The 24342-nt window shown below is 51.5% G+C and overlaps 1 long non-coding RNA gene across 2 annotated transcripts; it reads left to right on the top strand.

Annotated features, from left to right (window-relative positions):
• The first annotated feature begins 18670 nt into the window (after nt 1-18670).
• On the top strand, nt 18671-23838 carry LOC124238451 (uncharacterized). Of its 2 annotated transcripts, none has more exons than XR_006888314.1 (5): nt 18671-18785; nt 20924-21076; nt 21255-21613; nt 22357-22474; nt 23111-23838. It is a non-coding gene; the product is annotated as an uncharacterized LOC124238451 (long non-coding RNA). The 2 variants fall into 2 exon arrangements; XR_006888313.1 differs by having other exon boundaries at nt 22357-22484.
• Nucleotides 23839-24342: the final 504 nt, after the last annotated feature.

Raw genomic sequence — 24342 nt, 5'->3', positions numbered from 1 at the left:
GCCAGGCAGCGCCTTTCAGCATGGAGGCCTGGGGAGCTGATAAGAAGGCCGGGCTTAACTCTCTCCAGCCCTGTGCTGGGAGCGATAAGGATGCCCTGCTGCCTGCCACTCGGCCCTGCCTTGCCCACCCCACCCAAGGAGGCCCTGCTGGACTAAGGGTGGGACGGGGCCAGGATAGATAGGGCAGAGGAGGTTGCTGCTGGGTGGGATCAGGGGCCAGAATCCTAACAGCTCACAGGGCGCAGGCCGTTGGTGACTGACCCTCCTGGGCATCTGGGCACAGTGCCTGGCACCCAGGGGACGCTTCATCAGCACCACGTCCTCTTTTGTTCCTGCACACAGAGTGGGGCTAGAGTGAAGTGGCCTGGGGCTGAAGGTTTGCCAGGGCCCCCTTCTGGGTAACAACCTTTACCGAGCGCCACCCAGGTCAGGGCCTGTGCTGAGTGGTTCATATAATCTCTAACCCTCACGACAACCCTCTGAAGTTGTTCTTGTTTTAGAGACGAGGAAACCAGCGCTGAGCAAACAGGCCACTTCCCCAAGGTCACACAGCTTCCAAGTGGCAGAGCCCAAACTCCTTCGGCCTGTACCCTTACACGGTGCTTCCTAGGCAGCTCTATGGTATTAGCAGTGGTTAAGACGTGGGCTCTGAAGCCAGCCTGCCTGGTGCCGCTGCTGTAAAGCGGGATTAATACTCACATCTCATTGCACTGTCACGAAGTTTCACTGCGGTGCACATGGGGAGGGTGGTGCAGGCATCGGCACGTGCCAGGTGCTTAATCAATGGTAGTGATTGTCACCACAATACAATGGAGGTAATGCCCAAGTCAGGACTTTGTCACTGTGGGGGGCTTCAGGAGGCCAGTCACCGCAGCAGCAGCAGCCCGTTCCTGTTCAGTGTGGTGTGGGTTCCCTAGTGGCCAGGCAGCAAAGGTGAAGGGTGCTGCCCCAGAGGGGAAGCCTGTGGTGGTGTTTTACAGAAAATCAGCCAATGTTGGTGTCTCCAGGCCAGAGGGGGATGGAGGCGTGGGCTGAGAGTCTTCAGGGAGCAGCGAGATGACCACCCATGGCTCTGCTCTCCTGTGGGGGGAGGGAGTTTCCCGTGAAGAAAGCACCCTGTTGCTTCTGTTTTGTGGTCAGGCAGTGTCCCAGGCTGAAGGAAGTCAAACGCTATGGTCATTCTGGGCCTGTGTCGGCCTCACTCAGAGCCCTGCCTGCCCTGGGTCCCTGTCCCTGTGGCCTCTGGACAGCTCCAGGCCAGGTCCCACCCCGCCTCTGTCTTAGCCTCACCTCTTCTCACCTTTCCACCCGTCTCTCCCCCCGCGCCCTCCCCCTCCTTTCCTGGACTACAGCTTCCAGGAACACAAAGTAAGCTGTCTGACAACCTTCACGTAATGACTTTTAACTATGATTCTTGGAAGCCCCTGGGCCTGGCGTGGAAGCCCACAGAGCTCTGGGCCGGGCCAAGCCAGGGCTCGCACAGGGCACCCTTGTCTGCCTCCCACTGGGACTTCCTCCGTGGGCTGGGCACGCACTTTCCCAGCTGCTATTGGGTCCAGGCAGTTTTGCTGTTGAAATCGGAGATTCCCAAACCGAAAGGGGCCTCCTGAATATCTAGCTTATTTCTCAGTAAGGAAACCACGATGGTGGGGGCGAGATTCAGCGGGGCTTCCCCCTGAACACGCGGCCAGGGAGAGGCCAGGCGGGGCGGTCCCGACCTCTGCCCCAGCCTGGCCACCAACTGGCCATGGGAAGGGCCCTCTGACTTCTCCTGGAGGCCTGGTGGCTTGGCGCTGGTGGGCGCCTCTCAACCCTGACAACGGTGATGCCAGGGCCAGTCGGATCGCTACCCGTGGGCTGAGGACTTTGCTCACATTATCTCACTGAGTCCTCAAAACGACTTTTGAGGAAGGTGCTGCTGTTGGTATTGTGGGTGTGACCTGGACAGTGCTCAGGTCTCCATGGCCCTATCTGCAAGGACAGAGTTTTCTGGAGAGTCCTACTCCTGCCCTGACCTCCTGGGAGTCCATGACTCAGCCACCAGGGAGAAGGGTCCTTGGTCTGGGGAAAAACCCTGAGGTGGACAGGGCCCCAGGCAGGGCTTATTCCATGGCCCATTGGGGTCCTTCACCTGAAGCTCATCTGTAGCAGGGGGCGCATTAGGTCACCAGGCAAAGGTACTGACACCTGGGCAGGACCCTTGGCCATCTGGGCTGAGAAATTCCCCCACCCAGGAGTTCCTAGATGTCTGTGCCTCAGCCACTAACAGAAATGGAAAGACACTGCCGCCTGCCCATTTCCTGGCTGGGGCAGTGGGGCTCTGTGGAGACCGCAGCCAGCACCAGGAGGCCTGGTGGGGAGGCAGGCTCTGCTGCTTCCTGGCAGGGTGGGCACGAGAAGCCCCTGCCCTCTCAGAGCCGCTGTTCCTGCATCTGCAAAAGGGAAGTGAAAGCCCCTGCCGGGCTACAGGGCAGGGCGGTGGGGCGGTGGGCCGCTGGGCGCGTGCCGGGAAAACAGGCTGTGCACTTTCACTTCTTTGCACAGGGCGGCTGGCGAGGCTGTGGGGCTGCTGTAAAGGGATCCTTGGGGGGAGCCAGACTCGGGCTCCAGGACCTGGCAGGAGTAACTCCCTTTGTCTTTTATCTCCATGTCCCCTCCTTGGGCCAAATGTTTTGGATCATTTGGAAGCAGCCAAGGCCGAAGCAGGCCATCTCATTTTAAATCCTAGACAGACAGAGCCTGGATCACTTTCCTTGCGTGCTTCTCAGCTCCCTCTCCTCCCCACTAAGTATCTGTCCCTAGGGGAAGAGCTGGCCAGACTTGGCTTTGGGGCAGGGAGGTGGCCCTCTCTGCTCCCAGCTGGCACCACCATCTGTCATTCTCCCCAGTCCCCTGGCCTCAGGGTGTGCTCAAGTGGAAGCCTCTGGAAGGCCTCAAGGTCTGGTTGTGGCTGGCTCCCTCTGACCCCCCAGCAGGGATGGGGGCTTCCCCTGTCCCGACCAAGAGGTTCAATCTTCCTTGGACACAGTCTAGACCAAAGAGTAAGGGAGGTTTCTTCCTGAAGCAGAGACCAGAAATAGGCACACAGAGGGCTCTGTGCTTTGGAGTTGAAGCTTTTAAAGATTTGTTTTCTTTAAATATCCTGCTGCAGGAAAGAGAAGCCAGAAATCAAACTTTCCTGACATGAGGATTTCAGGTGGCTTTAAAGGAGCATGTGTTTGGTTTCCATCCCACCCTGCTTCTGCTCAGTGGGGTCTCGGGCACTTGTCCCCGGGGTCTGGAGGAGGGTCCACACCCCCCCAGGCTCACCCCTGCAGCCTCAGCGGGAGCTTTCCTCAGCACCAGATCCAGCCTGAGGGCCTCTGCTCACAGCTGGCCCTGCGCTTGGTCCTGAGAGGGTCTGGGCACATCCACCTCAGGAAATAGAGGTCTCTTTTCCTCCAGCCTCAGCTGCACTGGCGCTGTTGACCACACCCTCATTCTTGAAAACTCTCTTTTCCCGTGACCTCAGGGATCAGACACACTTCTGACTCTTGTCCTGACTCCAGGACATTCTGTCTAGACTCTTCCTCTCACCTCCTACCAGGAAGGCTTCCAGGTCCCATCCTCGGGCGCACCCCTTCTTGGAGAACTCACTTGTTCCCTTGCCTTCAGGAGTGCTGGGCCCGGCTGAGCCTCCATCTACATGACCTCTGGCCCTACAGTGCCCCAGGCTCTGGTGTTAATTTTCTTCTTTTTTTCAGCTTTGTTGAGGTATAATTGAGAAATAAAATTGTAAGATATTTAAAGTGTACAACGTCATGATTTGGTATACGTGTGCATTATGAAAGGGCTCTCCCATCCAGTTGGCCCTGAGTTTTGATGATAGAATTATTGGAAGTCCCACCAGAGGCTCGGGGTCTTTCCAAGTCCCAGCACTGCAGGGGAGGAGGAAAAAAGCAGAGGCAAAAGCAGCCGTGGAGTGAGAGGCCCACTGGTTAGTGTGAAGGTGCAGCTGAGCGGGGCACCAGGGCCTGGATGCAGAGGAAAACGCATCTGGATGTCCCTGACCTGTCCCAAGCCTAGTCCAAAGGATGTCCCAAAGCTGGCCTTGACCAAGAGAGGAGCAAGACTGAAGGGATCCCTGAGCAGCATTGTTTGCCCTCCTTGCCCCTGCGTCCTTCTGTGGGGGCCATGGTAGGGCTGCGTGGGGTTGGGGAGGGAGGGCACTGGGTGACGGGGCGTCTAGAGAGCGAATCAATCAAGGGCTTACTGCCAGCATCCAGGGAGGAGCTGATAAAATGACTGAGACCTGAACTGGGATACTGGGAATAAGAGTTCATCCATCCATTCACTCAGTCATTCAACTAACACTGAATAATCACAATGTGTCTAGGAGGTAATGAAATTAATTTTTATAAAGAATGTGTTCATGGGACCGGCCCCGTGGCCATGTGGTTAGGTCCGCACTCTGCCTTGGCAGCCCAGAAGAGTTTCACTGGTTCAGATTCTGGGCTTGGACCTAGCACCGCTCATCAAGCCATGCTGAGGCGGCGTCCCACATAGCACAACCAGAGGGACCCTCAACTAAAATATCAACTATGTACTGGGGGCCTTTGGGGAGAAGAAAGAAATATTAACATAAATAAATAAATAAGTAATCTGGCTTCCAGAATCCATACTGCTGATGAATAAGGTCCTTTTTTTTTTTTTGGAGGAAGATTATCCCTGAGCTAACATCTGCTGCCAATCCTCCTCTTTTTGCTGAGGAAGACTGGTCCTGAGCGACATCCGTGCCCATCTTCCTCTACTTTATACGTGGGATGCCTACCACAGCATAGCTTTTGCCAAGCAGTGCCATGTCCTCACCCGGGATCCGAACCAGCAAACCCCAGGCTGCCGAAGCAGAACGTGCGCACTTAACCACTGAGCCACTGGGTTGGCCCCTGAATAAAGTCCTTAAAAAAAAAAAAAGTGTTCATGTATAGTATAATTGTGTTAATTTAAAATTATATATATGTATTTTTAAAAGACTGGAAGATTTATCAAAAGCTCATGGAGGAGCAAATGTCTGCTAACTGGGGGGACTCTGGTCTGGGTGTTAGGACACCTGGTTTCTAGGTCCAGCTCCCCCTCTGCCTGGCTGTGTGACTATGAAAAGCCCTTTTCCTCTCTGGATCTGTTTCCTCATCTGTGCAATGAGAGTGTGGAACCAGAGGATCCACGGCTCCCTCCAGCTCTGATGTGACCTGAGAACACCCGGGACTAGGGTTTATGGCAGTTTCACTGGTGCGGCGGGGCTGCTCTGCTTTGCCCTGGAAGCTGTGCCCCCCCCCCCGCAGGCCCCCCCCCACCCCCCACCCCCGCCCTGTGGAGCGCTACACAAAAGGGAGGAAGAGGCCGCCCGCAGCCTGACCTGCCGTTGGGCCCTGACCTCAAATTAGGGTCACTCCTCTCATCTCTTTACGCCCGCTTCGCGTCATGAAAGACCTCCTCCACCCTTCAGCTGCAGCCTCGTGACCAGGAACAAAGGGGGCTCTGGCCAGAGCTGCTGCCCCCACACCTTGATGGCCCTGAAGCTTCAGTCAGGAAGTAAGGGAGCCAGGCAGGCATTGATTACAGGCCCCCGCGTGGGCCAGACGCCATGTGGGTTGCTCTGTGGGTGTTAGCTTGTCCGTTCTCCACAATGGCCCTGGTTGGAAAGTTTGTCACCTTTGTCTCATGGAGGAGGAGGTAAGGCTCAGAGAGGTTAAGCACCGTGCCCAGTCGCACAGCTGGTTAGTGGGGCTGCAGTTAGTGGAGCCGGCTGGCTCGGCATCAGAGCTGAAAGCAGGCAGAGCTCTGGGCTGCTCTTCCGAGGACTGAGCGGGATTTCCAGCTGCTGGCAGACCCCACTCCTGCCACCCCCACCAGAATTTTGTAGGAGGTGCCGGGGCTTAAACCCATTTCTGATTCTCCCCATTGAAAACACATTTCTCCTCCCTAGAAAATCCCACTGGCAGAACTGCTGCTTCTCCCTTCCTTGTCCTGAGGCCTCTGAGTCACCCTGACTCCACCGCAGTCAGCAGACCCAGTACCTTCTGTCATCTTTCCGTGGAGGCTGGAGCTCTTGTTCTCGTGGGAAGCAGCTCATTGAAGGGGAGAGAATTTATGGTCCCCAGTCATCCTGCTGTCACCTTCATGCTGAGCTGGCTCCTGGGGACCCGCTTCTTCCCATCACAACTTCCCAATTTGGTCAACTAACTCTGTCCGTTTTCCCCCAGCCTGCTCCCCACAGCATGCTGCCCCGCATATCACCTTCCCCCCACCCCCTTCTTCTTTAAACTCTAAAATAGGAGGGCAGGGGAAATTATGTCCATTCTTCTGTCTGGCCTCAGATTTTCAGGCAGGCAGTCAAAATAAATAAAAAAGTAATTTTTTATCAAATGCTTTTCTGTTTTGACTACTGGCATTACAATGGTATTGTTCTAATGTTCATTGCACACATTAAGGATTCTGGAATACTATTTGTTAACCGGCCCTCCCTAAATACTATAATAACACCCTTTCAGGGGGCAAATGTCTTTTGACCACATCTTGGAATATAACCCAGTTAGAAGTTGGAGGTCGCCTGTAATTCTTCACAAATTCAAAGCTGCTACACCTTGATAGGGTTCTTAACCTTGCTTCCTTGGCTAATAGTCCGTACCTCACAGGACTGCCCCAAGGATTACATGTGGGAAGGTATAGGAATCTGCCAGCACACAGTAGGTGCTCAGAAAATATCCCACACTGCCTCCCACCCCATACTGTCCTGGGGTCACGTCTTAGCCTGTCCGAACCCGAGTTTCCTCCTCTGTGGAGTAACCATCCCGGAGCTGCCCTGCCTGCTTCACAGGGCAGCTGTGAGGTGCCAAGCGGATGGTGTGAACTGCTTTCTGTGCTGAGGTGCAGAGCACGGTGAGGGGTTGCTATATGCAGACCCCACTGCACCTCTTAACTGACTTGTTTTGGAAGAGATAAAGCTCCAGTCCCCAAGCCCTTAAGTCCTCCTTAGGATGGGCCACTCGGAGCTCATGGAGTCAGGCCCTGCCTGGCCTCACAGCTCTAGAGGCCTGAGCTGTGATGAAGAGCGAGTCTGCCCTCACTCCCTCGCTGGGCCTCAGGCCTCCCAGCACTCAGTCCTCCGGCATCGGCTGGCGGGAGGTCTGTGCTATGACAGTGGCACGATGGTGGGACTCCCAGGGTGAGACGACATCTCACTTCACAGTCAGGCCTAGGGCTCCTTGTCTCCTGTGTCCCTCTGCTTCCTGGCCAGGGGCTAGAGGGCCCTCGTCCTGGCTCTCCAGGTGGCCCGTGACTCCCCAAGGCAGCAGTTTCCCCAGGGCCCACAGCCACTGCACACCTGCCTCGCGGGCACGGGCGTGGGCTCAGGCCACCCATCTGTTACCACAGGCTCTCCGAAAGCGTGTTGCAACAGCATGGGCTCTATGTTCGTCAGCAAAGTCTTTTTTTACAAAGTGAGGTGATTCAAAGTTGATTTAGTGACCAAAACTAAGTAAGAAATAGAGCGAGTGATGTGCAGGTACAGTAAAAGTTGTGACAGGAAATGGAATGACCGAGTTCGGGAAATGATGTTTGCCACCTAATGCTCACGACAATCCTGAGAGCAGGTGCTATTGTCTCGCTTTATGGAGGCGGAAACAGGCACAGGGCCACTCGGAGGGGCAGCGGAGGAGCTAATCAATGGCCGTGACCCATCTCCAGTGGGGCCCTGGGGCCTAGAGAGAGCGCTCCTCGCAGGACCGCTGAGCCACGGGGCCACAGGGCCCTGGGCTGACGGTTCAGAGCTCACCTCCCCACTGGTGGGCTGTGCCAGGCAGGGGTTATCCTCGGACCAGAAACGGTTGCATCAGACTGGCTGACCTCATGCCTGTGGCAGGGCAGATAGCGAGACCGACTGGGGATTAGGGAGGGAGGATGGGGAGAAGGAGAACCAGGCAGAGAGGAAACACAGGCAGAGGCCTGCCAGGCCCGCCACCACGGGGATCCAGAACGTGGACAAGGAGCTACATAACTCCTACCCTGAGGTTCTTCTAACCACTGGTCTGGCCTCAAATTGGCCTCCTACCGGCCTTTAACACCCAATCTGGGAGTAGGTGAGAAGGATTTGAGTCAAAGGAAAGCTATAAACTCCTCAAGTGCATCCACACCCACTCACCCAGACACACCGACACCGACCGTCCGTCTGTGTCCTTGCCGCAGCCCCCAACAAACAGCATGAGTGACGCGGGGTCGCCAGCTCAGGGGCCCTTCGGACTTAAGCGGCCATCGCAGATCTTTCGCCCTGGTGCCTCTTTTAAAGCCCCTAGCGCGTGCTTTCACCTTTGCAATGACCTGTTGCTGGCCTGTCCCTTGGCCTTTGTTCTGTTGTCACCGTAAAGTTTAACAGCCGCGCCTCGTGCCTGGGTTGCCAGAGACGCAAATGCTGGTTCAAATAAAACGAACCAACAAGCAATGAGCGCATGACGAGCCAGCTCCACGCTGGGCGTGGATTTGTGAGGTGAAAAGGAAAGGGAGAGACACCGAAAGATGCATGAGGTGGCCTTGGCCTCGAGGAACTTGCGGCCCCCTGAGGGGCGGGAGAGGGAGCTTGCTTGAGAAAGCTGAAATGACCAGCCCGCAGGAGACTTCAGTAAGACTTGAAGGGTGGTCACAGTGAAGTGTGTGACCATCCCCAGGGGCTGGAGCCCACCCTCTCGTGGAGGGTGGGGCGTCAGGGGGGTTTCCTCTTCCCCGGGGACTGGTGCCAACTGAGGATAACGTGGCCTCACCTCTGTCGTGTGAGGCTTACTGAACACGTTAGGAAGCACATTCCCGCACGAGCCAGGTGGGCTGGAGTCATCACTCCACAGACAGATGAGGAAACAGACTCAGGGAAGTTCAGCAAGCTGCCCAGGGCACCAGATGAGGCAGTTGAGGATAGCATCCAGACTCCTGCAGGGGAGGCCCAGCCCAAGATTGGCCTGGCATGGGGGGCACGGAGGGCGTGGGTGGTTACGCCCGGGTCTGCAGGAAAGGAATAAGAGAAGGGAAGAGCGAGGTATGGCCTCTGCCTCCAAAACGCAGTGGCAGCAGAAGGGAGCCCGGGTAATTCACACCATCCGGTGAGGGAGGGCGAGGGAGGCGGGAAGGGAGGACGAGCAGCAGGAGTGGACGGGGGCACACTCGGTGGGGGCAGAAGGAGGGCATAAGCCGTGGTTACAGTTGGCCCAGAGATGAAGATCTCTGGTAAGAGAAACCTCAAAAACCTTCCATTCCAGAACTGGCTTTCTGTTTCAGATATTACTCAACTCCCTGTACTTTTATCTTTAAAAAAAAATAATAAAGCTCTCAAGTCAATTCTATTCTTTTTATACTTTGAAGCTAAGACAGGAAAGGAAGAGCGGCTACTACTCACCCAGTGTCTACTGTGCGGTGGGCACGCTAAGAGCCCCTGTGTGGGCTCACCGAATCTCTCAGCCACCTTCGGAGGCTTCTACCATCATCTCCATATTATAACTGGGGAAACTGAGGCACCAAACCGGCAAGTACCTAGCTCAAGGCCACTCAGCACACAATTAGCTAAGATTTGACCCAGGGCCGGCTTTTCCAGGCTGAGGCCGGTCGTGCAGGTTACTGCAGCTCCTCCTGCAGAGGACCTGCCACACCCGGAGCCCTTCGGCTCCCCCGTGGCCCGGCCTCGCAAGATCCCTGCGACTTAGAGATTGCTCTTATTTTGAAGGAAACACTTTTTGTTTTTTCTGATTACAAAAGTCAAACATGTTTATTTTGGAAAATTTTAAAAGTAAAGAAAAACACAAAGAGGAAAATTAAAATCCTCTGTAATCCCAAAGCCCAGAACTAACCGCTATTAACATTTGGGGGGAACATCCTTCCAGTCTTTCTTCTGTCAACACGTGTATGTAATAAAAATGACCACCACACTGTTTTGTGATTTTTAACAGCTTTATGGAGATATAACTGACTAAACTAGACATACTGAAAGTGTACAATTTGATAAGCTTTGACATATGTGTACACCTGTGCCGTCACCACAGTCAACATACTGAACACATCCGTCACCCCCAGACATTTCCTGGAGCTCCTTTAGTATCCTTCCCTCCTTCCAGTCCCTTCCCAAGGCTGACGTCCTGGAACTCAGGTACATCCGGCCAGCGTCACAGGCCTGGGTAGCAGGCACCTGGCCCGGGACTTTGCCTAAGCTCTGGCTCTCAGTCATGTTGTGCTTCAGGGAGCATGAACAATGCCATCTTCTGCAGGCCACAGTATGTTTGATTCTGTCAGCTTCCTCCTCTGCTCCCCCGTGGGCCTGCTCCCCTCCTCCCTCAGGCTCTTGGCCCTTCACCTCCAACCAGGCCTCTTCACTCAAACCTGCCTCCTCTGCTTGGAATCTTCCAGCTCCCAGAAGTTAGCCCCACCCCCCTGGGCTCTGGGAAGGTTGCTGAGGACCCTAGTCGTGTCGCCAGGCACGTCTGCAGCTGCTGTGGCCTCTGCAGGTGGAGGAGGCGCTGTGGCAGAGCGTCAGTCTGTGGGGAGGCTGCCGCAGGCTCCCTGTGAAGCACCCACGCTCACTTTTTGCTGCTTTTGACAGGCATCTTTCTGCCTCTTTTTATTCTTGCTATTTGGTGAGCGGGGTTTCCTGAGTGTAATTTAATCTTTTCTCTATGACTCAGGGCCACATTTGCAACCTCGTTTGCTAATGTAAGGAAGCAGGTGGAGGGTGCAGTGTGGGTGGAGGGGAGACCAGCCCCAGCAGTTTCACTGGAACTTGCTTTCTTGTAAGAGTCAAACGGGTCGTCTGGTCTCAGAAGGGGGATGGTGGTTGTATTTCTGCCTGGCCTATTGACAGCCTAACTTGAGACCAATTTATTAGCAAATCCAGGGCCCCCTTCTCTTAAACGGCTGTCTCACTCTTCATCAAATTGGCATTATGGACACCTGGATTTGTATCTTGTTTTACAGTCCTCAGAACCTTTTCACACACATTTTCTCTTCTGATCTTCACAACAACCCTGTGAGAAAAGCAGAGCAGGTGCTGCTTCCCGTTTTAGATCCCGGCTACACAGCAGTTTCCAAACCAATTCCAGGTCGGTTAACAATGTGACAGACAGAACATAAACCTTTAGGAAGGGAGTACAGGAGAATATCTCTGTGACCTTGGGGCACAAAGAATTTCTTGAAAGCATTAACTGTTAAAAAAAAAAAAAGACAAATATATTCTACTACATTGAAATGAAAAGCTGGGGGCCGGCCCAGTGGCATAGTGGTTAAGTTCGCGTGCTCTGCTTCAGCAACCCGGGGTTCACCAGTTCAGATCCTGAGGGCAGACCTACACACCACTCATCAAGCTGTGCTGTGGCAGCGTCCCATATGCAAAATAGAGGAAGGTGGGCACGGATGTTACCTCAGCAACAATCTTCCTCAGCAAAAAGAGGAGGATTGGCAGCGGATGTTAGCTCAGGGCTAATCTTTCTCAAAAAAACAAAAAAGAGAGGGGCTGGCGCCGAGGCCGAGTGGTTAAGTTCAAGTGCTCCACTTTGGCGGCCCAGAGTTTCCCCAGTTCGGATCCTGGGTGCGGACCTGGCATCGCTCCTCAAGCCATGCTGAGACAGCATCCCACATGGCAGAGCCAGAAGGACCTACAACCAGAATATACAACTATGTACTGGGTGGGAGGGGCTTTGGGGAGAAGAAGAAGAAAAAAAAAAAAGAAAGAAGAAGAAGATTGGCAACAGATGTCAGCTCAGGTGCCAATCTTTAATAAAAAAGAGAGAGAAAGCATACATTATCAGTAAATGCATAAAAAGATGCTTAACTGCATTAGGAATCAGGAAAATGCAAATTGAAGACACTAGGAAATACCACTTTACATCCAGCGGATGGAAAGGGGAGAGCAGTTAGGGTTATCTTGAGGGTAGGTTATTGCCCTGATGGTTGCTACCAGTCAAGACTTGGATTTGCACGCTGGGCCGGGCTGCAGCTCCTGGAGGATATGCTGTGTGGGAGGCTCAGGACAGTGTGGCTGCAATGTCAAGAAACCTGTAAGCAAGCCCTATAGCTTTTCAGAGTAAAATGGATAAATTGTGGTATATCATATAAAGGAACATGGCAGAGAAAATGAATAAACCTCAGATTCATTCATTAACAGGTGCATTTCAAGAATATAGTATTGAATGATGCATTCCTTTCCTGGGGCCGCCATAATACCACAGACTCAGGGGCTTAAACAACAGAAAGATATTCTCTCACAGTTCTGGAAGCTGGAAGTCCAAGATCAAGGCGTCGGCAGGGCCACACTCCCTTGGAAGGAGCCAGGGAGGATCTGTTCCAAGCCTCTCTCCTCGTTTCTGGGAGTTCCGTGGCTTGTTGGCAGCGTGATCCAACCTTCACATGGCATTCTCCATGTGTGTGTGTCTCTGTGCCCGAATTTTCCCCTTTTTATAAGGACACCGGTCATATTGGATTAGGGTCCAGTCTATGACCTCGTTTTAACTTGACTACCTCTGTGTAGACCCTCTCTAACAAAGGTCACATTCTGAAATAGTGGGGGTAAGGACTCATAACATCATTTTTTTGGGAGGGGACACAATTCTATCCATAACAAGTTTTAAAAAGTGGCAGAACACATATGAGGAGATACCATTTATATAAAGTTTAGGAATAAATAAATACTTAAAAGTTTAATGAAAAGGAAGGGAATGATAAACACTGAATTTGGAATAGTGGTTACTCTTGGATGTAGGGGAGAGGGATGTGAGTGGGGACTTCAGACGTCTCGGTATTATCTATTTCTTAAACTGGCAGGTACATAGGTTTGCTTTAAGATTCTTTATAACATGTAACATACATTTTTTTTTTTGAGGAAGATTAGTCCTGAGCTAACATCTGCTGCCAATCCTCCTCTTTTTGCTGAGGAAGACTGGCCCTGAGCTAACATCCATGCCCATCTTCCTCTACTTTATATGTGGGACGCCCACCACAGCATGGCTTGCCAAGCAGTGCCATGTCTGCTCCCTGGGCCGCCGAAGCAGAACGTGCGAACATAACCCCTGCACCACCGGGCCGGCCCGCGTCATTTTTATTAAGAAGTAATTCATAAGTGCAAATTTTTAAAAAGAATCAGAAAAAAGACTTGGAGACAAGTGTAGACAAAACTTGGAGGAGTTTTGCTGTAGAGGGAATGAGTGAGTAGTGTGATGGCCAGAGGAGGGTGAGGGAGGAGAGTTGAGGAGAGGTAAAGGGGTTTACACGACAGGCCTGACTCAGTTGAGAGTGGCACCAAGGTCCCTGACCCCCGGGGCAATGCCCTTTCCCCCACCACAGCTGCTGTGCTCATCATCAGGGTCCTGGAACACTGGCCCTCGGATTGGTCCTCCTACTCCTACCAGAATTCCAGGATTCATGGAGCCTTGGAGCTAGAAGGGACCACACTGCTGCCTCTTGACACACTTGACTCAGCTTCCCTCTCACTGTGACGTGAAACAGTTTCCACACTTGTGCATGACGTGTATCTCTTTGTTATGTATGCTGAAGCGTGTTCAGAGTCCTCACGGGGAACGAGCCCTGTGGTAAGAACACTGCAGCTGTTGGCCGGTCAACTTGGGCTGAAATCCTGACTGCCATTTGCTATCAGTTTGACCTTTGGCCAAGTTCTTTACCTTTCCTCAGCCTCATCTGCAAAAGGGGGCTGATGCCTACATCCTAGGGTGGTTCTGAGGAAATCAGGTGTGTGCACAGCACAGGGTAGGCGCTCAGTGAAGGTAGGATGCCATCCCTGTCCCTCCCCGACTCCATTTCTTGCACAGGGCATCTCTGGGTCTTCTCTGCCTCTCTCTGGCCACGTGCAGACCACCCACCCACGTGCCCGCCCAGGAGGAGATGCCTCTGCTGTAAATCTAAGACCTGGGTCTCTGAGTTTACTGTAGGAGAAGGCTCTGAGCTGCTGGCCTGGAGCAAGAGTTTTACTGGCTGCTCCTGAGTGCCAGCATGTGGTCATGAGGAGGTTGTCACTCAGGCTGAGTCAAAAGATGGCCCCAACTTACCCCACAGCTGCTGTGGGACATGGTGCTTCGTGCAGTGAGCTGGGGAATTTGCTCTGGGCCGCGACCCAGCAATCCCTGGGGTGATGGACCAAGCTCAGTTTTAGCTCAGTCCATCCACCAAGAAAAGGGAATATCGTACTCTTGTACACTTCATTTTTCTGCTCTGTAAAATGACAAGCTGGATGAGGCCATCTCTAAGTCCCTTTCAACAGCGGAGATTCTGGACTTTTTGTAAGATGTCGCTTGAACCCACAGAGCTTGCCCATAGGGCACAGGGACCCTGTTTTTCTTTGCTTAAATTCCAGAGCATTTAGTTCCCCAGCACCTGCAGGAGTCAAATCTAACCGAAGTCAAAGGAGAGAAAGTCTGAGGTCTTATGAGCACTGGAAGGGACAAAGCATAGAGCATGGGGTGAGCCACGCCCTGTGAATAAGACTGGGTCGTTAGATGAGGCCCCAGTCAGTGTGAGCCATCCTCCTCAAAATTCTCAGTCATTGACTCAGCAACTTCACTTCTGGGAAGTTATCCTAAGGCAATGATCAGAAATATGGATTACATATATACATAAGAATGTTCATCACAGCATTGCTTAAAATATTGAAAAACTTTAAATAACCTAAATATTCAGAAATAGGAGACTAGTTAAATAAATTATGTCATGTCCATATGATCAAATACCAGGAAGCAACTAAAAATCATATTATTATAGGAGATTTTGAACATACTATAATACATTGAGTGAAAAAAGTAGTGTATATAATTGTATATATTGAATGATATAAATTATAGATGGATAGATAGATGTACACACATGTTCAAAATACAGAAGGATCTATCATGTTATTAGCAGCTGTTGTCTCTGGGTAGTGGGGTTTATGGGTAATTTTTATTTCTTTATGAGTTTGTATTTCTTTATTCTTTATGAGATTTATTACATCTTTACCTCTTTACACTTTTCTATAAGTTCAAGATTTTTAATAAATGTTTCTTTTATATGCAGAAAAACAACAAAAATGTCTCTAGAAATTTTTATTTTTAATAACGGTAAAATTTGGGGGGCTGGCCTGCTGGCACAGCAGTTAAGTTCACATGTTCTGCTTCGGTGGCCCGGGGTTCACCAGTTCAGATCTGAGGTGCAGACCTACCCACCGCTTGTCAAGCCATGCTATGGCAGGCATCCCACATACAAAGTAGAGGAAGATGGGCACAGATGTTAGCTCAGGGCCAGTCTTCTTCAGCAAAAAAGAAGAGAATTGGCAGCAGATGTTAGCCCAGGGCTAATCTTTCTAAAAAAGGTAGTGGTAACATTTTTAATAGTGGTAAAATACACGTAACATAAAATTTGCCATCTTAACCATTTTTAAGTGTACAGTTGAGTAGTGTTAAGTACATTTACACTGTTATGTAGTCAATCTCCAGAACTCTTTTCATCGTGTAAAACTGAAACTCTATCACCATTGAACAGCAACTCTCTATTCCCCCTCCCACCAGCTCCTGGCAACCACCATTCTACTTTTTGCCTCGGTGAATTTGACTACACTGGGTACTTCATATAGTTGGACTCATACAGTGTTTGTCCTCTTGTGACTGGCTTATTTCACCTAGCATAATGTCCCTAAGGTTCATCCATGTTGTAGCACGTGTCAGATTTCCTTCCTTTTTAAGGCTAAATAATATTCTGTTGTCTGTATAGACCGCATTTTGTTCATTCATCTGTCAGTGGACACAGGCTGCTTCCACCTTTTGGCTATTGTGAATCTTGCTGCGATGAACACGAGTGCACAAATATCTTTTTAAGACCCTACTTTCAATTCTTTTGGGTATATACCCAGAAGTGGAATTGCTGGATCATACGATAATTCTATTTTTAACGTTTTGAGGAACCACCATACTGTTTTCCATAGCAGCTGCACGATTTTACATTCCACCAACAGTGCACTAGGGTTCCAGTTCCTCTGGCTAATATTGTTATTTTCCATTTTTCTGATAGTAGCCAAAAAATGTCATTTTTAAAAGAGGACAGGCCAAGCTGAAATTTTGCCCATACCCTCTGAATGCCTAATTCCTGGGCTCTGTGCAAAGAGGGTGCACAGAGGCTCATTGCAAAGTTCCAGCCTCCCTGGAGCTTATGGACAAGCCAGGAGACCGGCTCTAGCTGCAACTCATTGCTCAGGACCCCACTGGAGGGACCTGGACACACACTTTAAACTCATTTCAAAGGAGGGGCTTTCGAGAAGGCCTCGTGCCAGAGCCTGAGCTCCAGAGGAGGGTTTGTGACCCACCCTGTGACCATGGGCTGTAAAGGGGTACATTCAGGTCTGGCCTGGCAAGGGCAGCAGGGTTAACCACGGCACAATTACAGCTTCCTGACTTCTGGCACCGCTGCCAGCAGAATCTCATGTCTGGCCTTATATCTTTCTGGCCTGGTCGGTGGGGCCGAAGCAGAAGAAGTGGGGCTGAGTTGCCCCCAGTCAGATCTGCTCCCAAAGGCAGCGCACAGAAATGGAGGCCTCCAACCAAACAGGGGCATTGGCACAGATCCGTTCTTAGGCTCTGAGGAAGGTCAAAATAAGTTGTCATCAGGCAGCGAAGCGGCAGGCGGGAAGCAGCAATGTCAGCCCTGCACATCTCCAGCCAGACCTGCGAGGTGGCTTCCCAGACGATTGATGTCCAGTGATGCCCCACGCCCCAGAACTTTCTGCATTTGCTTTGAAATAGTTAGAGGCAGAGAGATGGCCTAAGTGACCTCTGGAGGGCCCAACCCGCCCAAGGATGTCACTCAATGTCTCACGTTCATGCTGGTGCCCAGCATAAATATTTCTGTGTACAATACAGTTTATTATATATCTCATTTTGGTTCCTGTCCATGGCGCCTGTCTCTGAGACCAGAGGGTCCTTGGAACTCCCTTATTTGGGATTGTTAGCAAACTGTGGTTCCCACCCCTTCACCTAGCCCCTGAACCTTCTGCTGGTGGCTTGTGGTGAGGCAGAAGACACACTGAGGGACAGGCTGTTATCAACCCCCTCAAGACTATCCCAGGGTGGCTCTTTCTCACACTGGGGAAATTGCCATCCATTTCAGCTTGTGGAAACCCACAGTCACCCCTGGTGACTCTCACCTGACAGAACTGACTCTCCTCAGGTGGAAGTAGGGAGCCATGACACACAGTCACTAGCTTGGAGGAGGCCTGTCAGGCTATCTCCCACAGGGTCTACGCCGTGCTCGAATCTCCCAGAGGCAGCAGCTGCATTCCCCGCAGGATCTGAGGGGCCAGTGAGGGGGTCACAGAATGGCGGCACCCAGGGCCAGCTGCGTGGGCATGCGACCTGGCAGCACCTCTTCCACGGCAGCCTTGGAGGGCTGCTCCCCAAGGAAGGAATGACCACACCATGTCACACCCAGAACCTCCGCCACCTCCGGAGTCCCAACACTTTGAATTCTCACAGCAGCTGTCTCACTGCGCCGCACCTTGCTCTAGGGTTATTTACCAGCACGTGCCATTCTGCAGCTAGGCTGGAAGCTCCCAGAGGGCGAGGACGAGGCCTCCTGGCAGCAGACCGCCTGGTACTTGGTGATGCTCGATAAATGTTCACTGAAGTAACTACTGAAGACTTCGGACCAAGTCAGTTTTTTAATGGCAAAGGAAAACAAACCTTCTTGACTCCTGATTATAAAGAGTTAGGTTTTGTCAGGAAAGCATGTGGGAAATAATGTGATCTTGTTTATGCAAAACCAGAGACGGTCTGTGGCTGAATTTCCACATTGCTGCACATCTAGAAGTCACCGATATCATCAAACACCTGCTCTTTCTCGGCACCCTGCTGGGCACTCGAATCCATCGTCTCCTATTTAATCCAACAACCTCTTGAGGTTGAGGAGGCGCAGAGAGCCAGGCAGCTTGCCCAAGCCCACACACTAACAAGGAGAAGAATGGGGATTTGAAGACAGGTCTGTCTGACTTCAAAGGCCTCCTTACTGGTGGAAGGAGAGGGGCCAGGGATCGGGAACTCGAGGAAGGAGGGGCAGGCCAGCTTCCTATGAGGAGCAGGCAGAGTTTAGGACCAAAAAGCTGAGTGTCTGGATTAGAGCCTAAAAAATCTTGACTCAGATGTGTTCCTGCGAAGGGTGGAGCTCTCCTTTCCTGTCTGCAGTGTGGGAGAAATAATAGCATCTACCTCACGGGGTTGCTGTGAAGAGTAATTAAGACATTTAGTGATGATTGACCTGATTGCATCAAGGCGCCAGGCTGTGGGGTCTTGAATGGCCCTTCCCAAAGCCGGACCTCGCTCTTTCTGGAGACTTTTAGCTCAACATTGGAATATTAATTTAGTCTTTATCAAAAATGTTTGCCACTCAGGGTCTCACCTCTGGGCTTGGTTGCCTCCCTGACATCCATTTCCCCTTCTTCCTTGCTAACAGAACTCTGATTTTGCCTGGGGCAACAGAGTGGCCAGCAAGGCTGAGCCACAGTCCCGGCTGCCCTGTGCTTTCCAGGCTGCCTCTTGGCTGGGGGAGACCATGTGACCAGCTCTGGCCAATGGGACTTCAATGGAAGGAGCGCTCCTAGGACAGGCTGCCTGGCACAGTTCCCTTCTCTTCCTGCTTTGAGAAAGTTCCTGATCTTTGAAAGTGCAGTAACTATATTTCCACAGGAAAGGCCAAGAGAAGCACAGAGATGCCAGCCGTGGCAGTGCTGAGCACCAACCCCCACCCCCTTGCAGGTATTTTATGATGTGAGACAAAGATACCACTATTTGTTTAAGTGCCTGCAAGTCAGGTTTTCTGTTGCTTGAAGCCGTGTTTATTCTTCACTGACCCGTGGCACTTTCTTCTGCTCTCCCTCTTGCATGCTGGTCTCCGGTGGGAGGGATGCCCCTAGGCCCTCCAGCAACTCCCTGCTGCAGGCTTCTCTCCTCTCCCTGTTCAGACTTTGTCAGACCTTTGTGTGCTCTCGGAGCCTTGGGGGCGTCCTTGGCTTTCTCTGACCACCCACTGTTTGCCCCACTTTCCAGTTCTCTCATCTAGGCTGACCTCGATTTTCCATTTCTTTTGGTTAATCTCCTCCCCGCAAAATCACCTTCCTGTCTCACACACTGAGTCAGTGTCTGCTCCCCACATCACATGACACATAAACGCCACACACACAACCCCCCACGTCACACACCTCTCTCCTGGCCTCTTTGTCTTTCATTTTTGTCTTCTTGATATATTGAGAGCCACAGACCTAAAACCCAGTGTCCTGATTATGCCTCTGCCTGATTCCATCTGCTCTTGCCAGATGGAGTGTTCTTAATCCACATATAATTTTAGAGACAGGAGAGGCTGCCACAGGGACCGGGCACCCCTCACCAGCGGACAGGGAGCCTGCCCTTCCTTCCTCCCAGCTATGGCCAGAGCTGGCCTGCCGGAGGAGACATGCCAAGGAGAGTACAGAGCACAGCCTTTCCAGGATTCTCAGCCTCAGTGCTGACCTTGGAGGTCAGAACTCCCAGGCCACGCTGAGTGCTATTTGGGGATACACCCCACCCCACACCCCCCGTCCCAGCCCCCCCTACCAGAGCAGGCCCAGAGCCAGCCAGAGTAGCTAAGACTGGAGAGAGTAACTGTGCTCAACACTCCCCAGTGCAGGAAAGGGGGACGGTAGCTTTGCTACTGAAGGGGTGAGCTGTAGGGAGCCCCTGGGTGCATGGCTCACTGCAGGGGTTGGGGGGGGGGGAATGGCCCTCCTCCCTGTGAGACTGCTTACACCAGGAGAACTGCCACCTTGCCTGGCGACTTCATAGTTTATACAACCTGGGCTGCAAGGAGCAGCTCCTCCGTGTGGGCCTGCCCTGACGATCAGCAGCTCTGGGTCCTAAAGCACACAAGCCCTCAGCACAAAGTCTGACAGCTTTCCTGCCTTCCCTACCCCTGTCCCCCCACCCTGCCTGCATCTCTCCCGTCCTGGGGAGCCTTGCCGGGGATGGCAGAGAGATGGGGAATTAAGCCTTTCTCCTGCGTGTCAAGAGGCTGCAGGCTCAGACTCTCCCCACCCCTTGGGTACTCACGGCTCAGGTGGGATCAACCTGTGGTGGGTCAGGTCGGCCCTGCAGGGCATGGCTGAGGGTCAAGAAAAGGGCGAAGGGAGGATGGACCCCACCTTTAAAGGTTCCAGAGCTGAGCCTGGCTCTCAGATTTCACTAGAGGGCCTCCAGTATGTTTTGGAAAGAGGCATAGTTCTGGTTTCAGTTGTCCTGAGTGGAGACCTGGCTGTGTGACCTTGAGCAAGTTGCTTTACCTCTCGGAATCTCAGCTTCCTTCATTCCCTCTGAAAGTGCTCTGTGAACGCTAGTCCTGCGGTCAGCAGGTGCTTCTCTCTCCACCTCCCCACAAGCTGGACTCCCCTCCTCTTCTCTTCCCTCTGTAGGCCCTGGGCATACTTCCTCGGGAAGCTTCCTGCGCATCACATCGAACATAGTAATACACTCCCACAGCCCGCTGTGGCTGTGTGTTTTTGCTGTAAACTTTTTGAAAGAAAGTTGCTTTATAAATTATCTGGCTATAAATAACATTGAATTTTGATTGGCTGTTTTTCAGTGATCATGGTGTGTATTGGAAATTCTTAGAAAGTGAGAAAAGCTACAAAGAGTTTCTAAAGGTAGTGCCGTTTCGAAACTACAGTCTTGAGTACTGAATAAATTAATTTGCAAGCCAGTTGGTAAACCGTTAGCATCTTAAAATGGGCCATGGCGGGAGCATTTACACCATGGAAATCGGCACACCCTTCAGATCAATGTAGTGTTAATTCACAGCTCCCCAGCCCGCAACTGATTTACCCCCAACCACTGGGAAATTGTTTGTTTCTTTTAAATCTTCGCAGGTGGTTCAAATGGGTAGCCGCTGACCGGGAAGAAGTTCAGGGCTGGGAGTCCACTGAGACGGGCCCTGACAGGGACTACGGCTGAAGAGGAACCCAGCCCAGGTGCTCCCTCAGGGAAGTGCTCCCCGCCTCCAGCCTCAGGCCTTGTTCTTGGTGAGTCTTAATTTAGATCAAGGCCTAGTCAAAAAAGGTTTAATCTCTCTCTGTTTTTGTATTTACACTGTAGCCAGTTGTTTGTCTTTCTTGTTTTATTGCTGCCATTTTAGTCAATGACCTATAGCCTATCTGTCGTGTTTATTTTACTTCTCTTTTTATCCTTTTCTGTTAACAGATCCTCTTGACAGGCAGAGGTGAGGAAGGCTGACCCAGCAGGGAGGAACTGAGAGCCCCAGCAAGCTCCTGGGGCTCTGCGGGGACTTTTCCTGCTCTGGGGGCAGGCGGCCTGGGGGAAGTCCTTGATCTTGAACCCAGACAGTTGGAGTCTGCAGGTGGCCCTGCTTTCAAAGTGAACTCCCCATGATTCTGGCCTTTCCAGCTGAGGAAGTCTGTGAGTCCAGGAGGCTTCCGGAAGGCTGCTCAGCACCTGTTCAACAAAGGCGCCAGCCCCCAGGAGCAGAGGGAAATGGGCAAGTGCCCAGGGCTCTCGACCGGGCGGGATCAGTCAAGCATGGCATCGATAGTGGAACAAAGGTACAAACCAGATTTATGTGTTTTAAACAGGGAGGACTCTCAAAATGTGCTGTGGAGTAAAAAAGTGCAAATTGCCAAACCACGTGTGGTGCAGGATGCCAACTATGCGAAAACATTTCCACAGAAACAATACAATCCGTTTTGTGTAGGTGTACATATAAATAAAGGAATGGAAATGTCTACATTCTTAAAAGTTCTGGAGCATATGTATCAAACCCTAAAGAGTAGTTACCCCTGGGGAGTGGAGAGGGAGACAGGGAGTGAAGGTGACAGGGAAAGAAACTTGAGATTTATCAGTAATATTTTAATTTTTTAAAGAAAGTTCACTTATGTATGTAATTAAACTTATTTTTAAAACTCTAACCGTTGGTGTAAAGGCAAAGCATAGGGTTAGAGTTTGAGGAGAACGAAGCCCTGCTCCAGTCCTCGATACTCCATGCCCGTAGGGCTGTTCTTTAACTGCCTGCCTTTGGTTATTGCCTGGGTGAAATGGGCATAAAAACATAGTGACTCCAGAGGGCTTCCCAAAGAACTAAGTGGCCTGGTGGACGGAGATATACATATGCTAGTTATAAGTAGCATTTTGTGTTTAAAAACAATTTAGAGTCTCTATAAAGACAGACTCAAAATAAAATCCAATGTCTCTCCCCAAGGACAGAAAAAAGAGAGTGGCCACGAAGGAGCCGCCTTGAGTCTACTGAGAGCAGGTCATGTCAGACTAACGTTACTTCCTCTGTTCACAGGAGGAGGGAAGGGCAAGAAGCAAACACTTATGATGGCTTTCCAGTGACTCCAGCTCTGTGCTGGGTGTCCTCAGAGTTCCCACCACCCCGAGAGGTTTCTCGGGGCAACCTGAACCAGGTTTGGTGAGGTTAGGAAACTCGCCTCCGGGGGACGCTGGGGATGTGGGTTCAGATCTAGATTCAAATGATCCCAGGCAGCTAAGGGCCGGAGCAGCAGCAGCAGCAAGGACAACAGCTGCTGCCACCCTGGGCTGTCATTTGATCCTCACAAGGATGGTAAATTTTATTACTCACATTTTACAAGTGAAGAAAATGAGACGGCAAGAAAGGTTAAGTAGGCCAGCCCAAAGTCACAGGTCTGTCTTGTCCCCAAATCCGAGGTCTTAACCATGCCACCCTATGGCCTCTCTCTTCCACCTACACCCGCCCCACACCAGGGAGGCTCTGGCCTCCTCCTCACGGGGAGATTCTGTCAGAAGCTCTGAAAAGTGGCAACCACCTCTCTAGACTGGGTTAGTGGATCAGGTTGACTGACGCTGGGGGCGGGGCATGCGGAATCCTGTGGGCACCTGGATTGCAGCCAGGTTTCTGAGCGAGATGCTCTTCAGGGCCAGGAGGTCAGGAAGGAGACATGGGAGATGAAAACTGATACTGCTTGTTTAGTGGGTTGAATTGTGTCCGCCAAAAAGATGTGTTCAAGTCCTCACCCCGGTACCTACGAATGTGACCTTATTTGGAAATGGGGTCTTTGCAGGTGTAATCTAGTTACGGCGAACTCCTACTGGATCAAGGTGAGCCCTAAATCCAGTGACTGGCGTCCTTATAAGAAGAGGGAAATTTGGGCACAGAGACACAATGAAGACACACACACACAGAGAAGAAGGCCATGCGAAGATGGAGGCAGACGTGGAGTGATGCAGCTACAAGCCAAGGATGCCAAGGATTGCCGGCCACCAACAACAGTTAGGGAGACGCCAGGAAGGATTCTTCCCTAGAGTCTTTGGAGGGAGTGTGGCCCAGCCGATACCTTGACTTAGGACTTCTGGCCTCCAGAACTGGGAGAGAATGAATTTTTGTTGTTTCAAGCCACCCATGTGTGGCAATATGTTCTGGCGGCCCTAGGAAACTAACACAGCCCGGTTGCTCCACGGCTGATTGGGCAATCCCGGCATGACCTGTGGGCTTGCGCAGTGGGACAGAGGGCTTCGTCCTTGACCCTAATTTATTTTATTATCCTCTTGGATAAAAATAAAGAGAGTGTCTGCCAATCAAATACGTGGATTATTCAAAACCTGGAGAGATGGTGAGTACTGAAGACAGGCTCTATATTCAAAAACATCTCAATGAACTGCAATAATGGGTCACATTTTATAAACTGAAACTTAACTAGGACAAAGTTTTTAATTTAGGTTCAAAGAACTAACTGCATGAATGTGGAATGGGGAACCTCTGGCTTAATGACAGCTCATATAATAAAAGGTGTTGGCCACAGCTGAGTACGAGCCAACAATGCATTGCAGTCATTAAAAAAAGCTAGTGCACATTTAAGGTGCTCCACTGACAAGGAGAAATGAGACCAGCACCCCATAGGTCTCTGAGCTGGTCAGGCCACATCTGGAGCTTCAATCAGCTCTGAGTACCTCATTTTAGAGTTTTGACACTACTCAGCATCCAGAGAAAGAGAGCCAGGAAAGTGAGGGGTCCAGAAACTGTCATGCAAAGAAAATCGGGGTGGGTGGGGGGCGGCCCTGAGGAGTAGTGGTTAAGTTTGCACACTCTGCTTCAGCAGCCCAGGGTTCACAGGTTCAGATCCCAGGCATGGACCTACACACCACTCATCAAGCTATGTTGTGGCAGTGTCCCACATAAAAAATCGAGGAAGATTGGCACAGATGTTAGCTCAGGGCCAATCTTTCTCACAAAAAAGAAAGAAAGAAAGGAAATCAGGGGATCTAGGCTTATTTCCCCTGGAGATGAGAAGACATG

The sequence above is a fragment of the Equus quagga genome, chromosome 4 (assembly GCF_021613505.1).
Source record: "Equus quagga isolate Etosha38 chromosome 4, UCLA_HA_Equagga_1.0, whole genome shotgun sequence".
NCBI classification, from domain to species: domain Eukaryota; kingdom Metazoa; phylum Chordata; class Mammalia; order Perissodactyla; family Equidae; genus Equus; species Equus quagga.
Note: the sequence above shows the minus strand (reverse complement) of the source record. Positions and strands in the feature narration are given on the sequence as shown.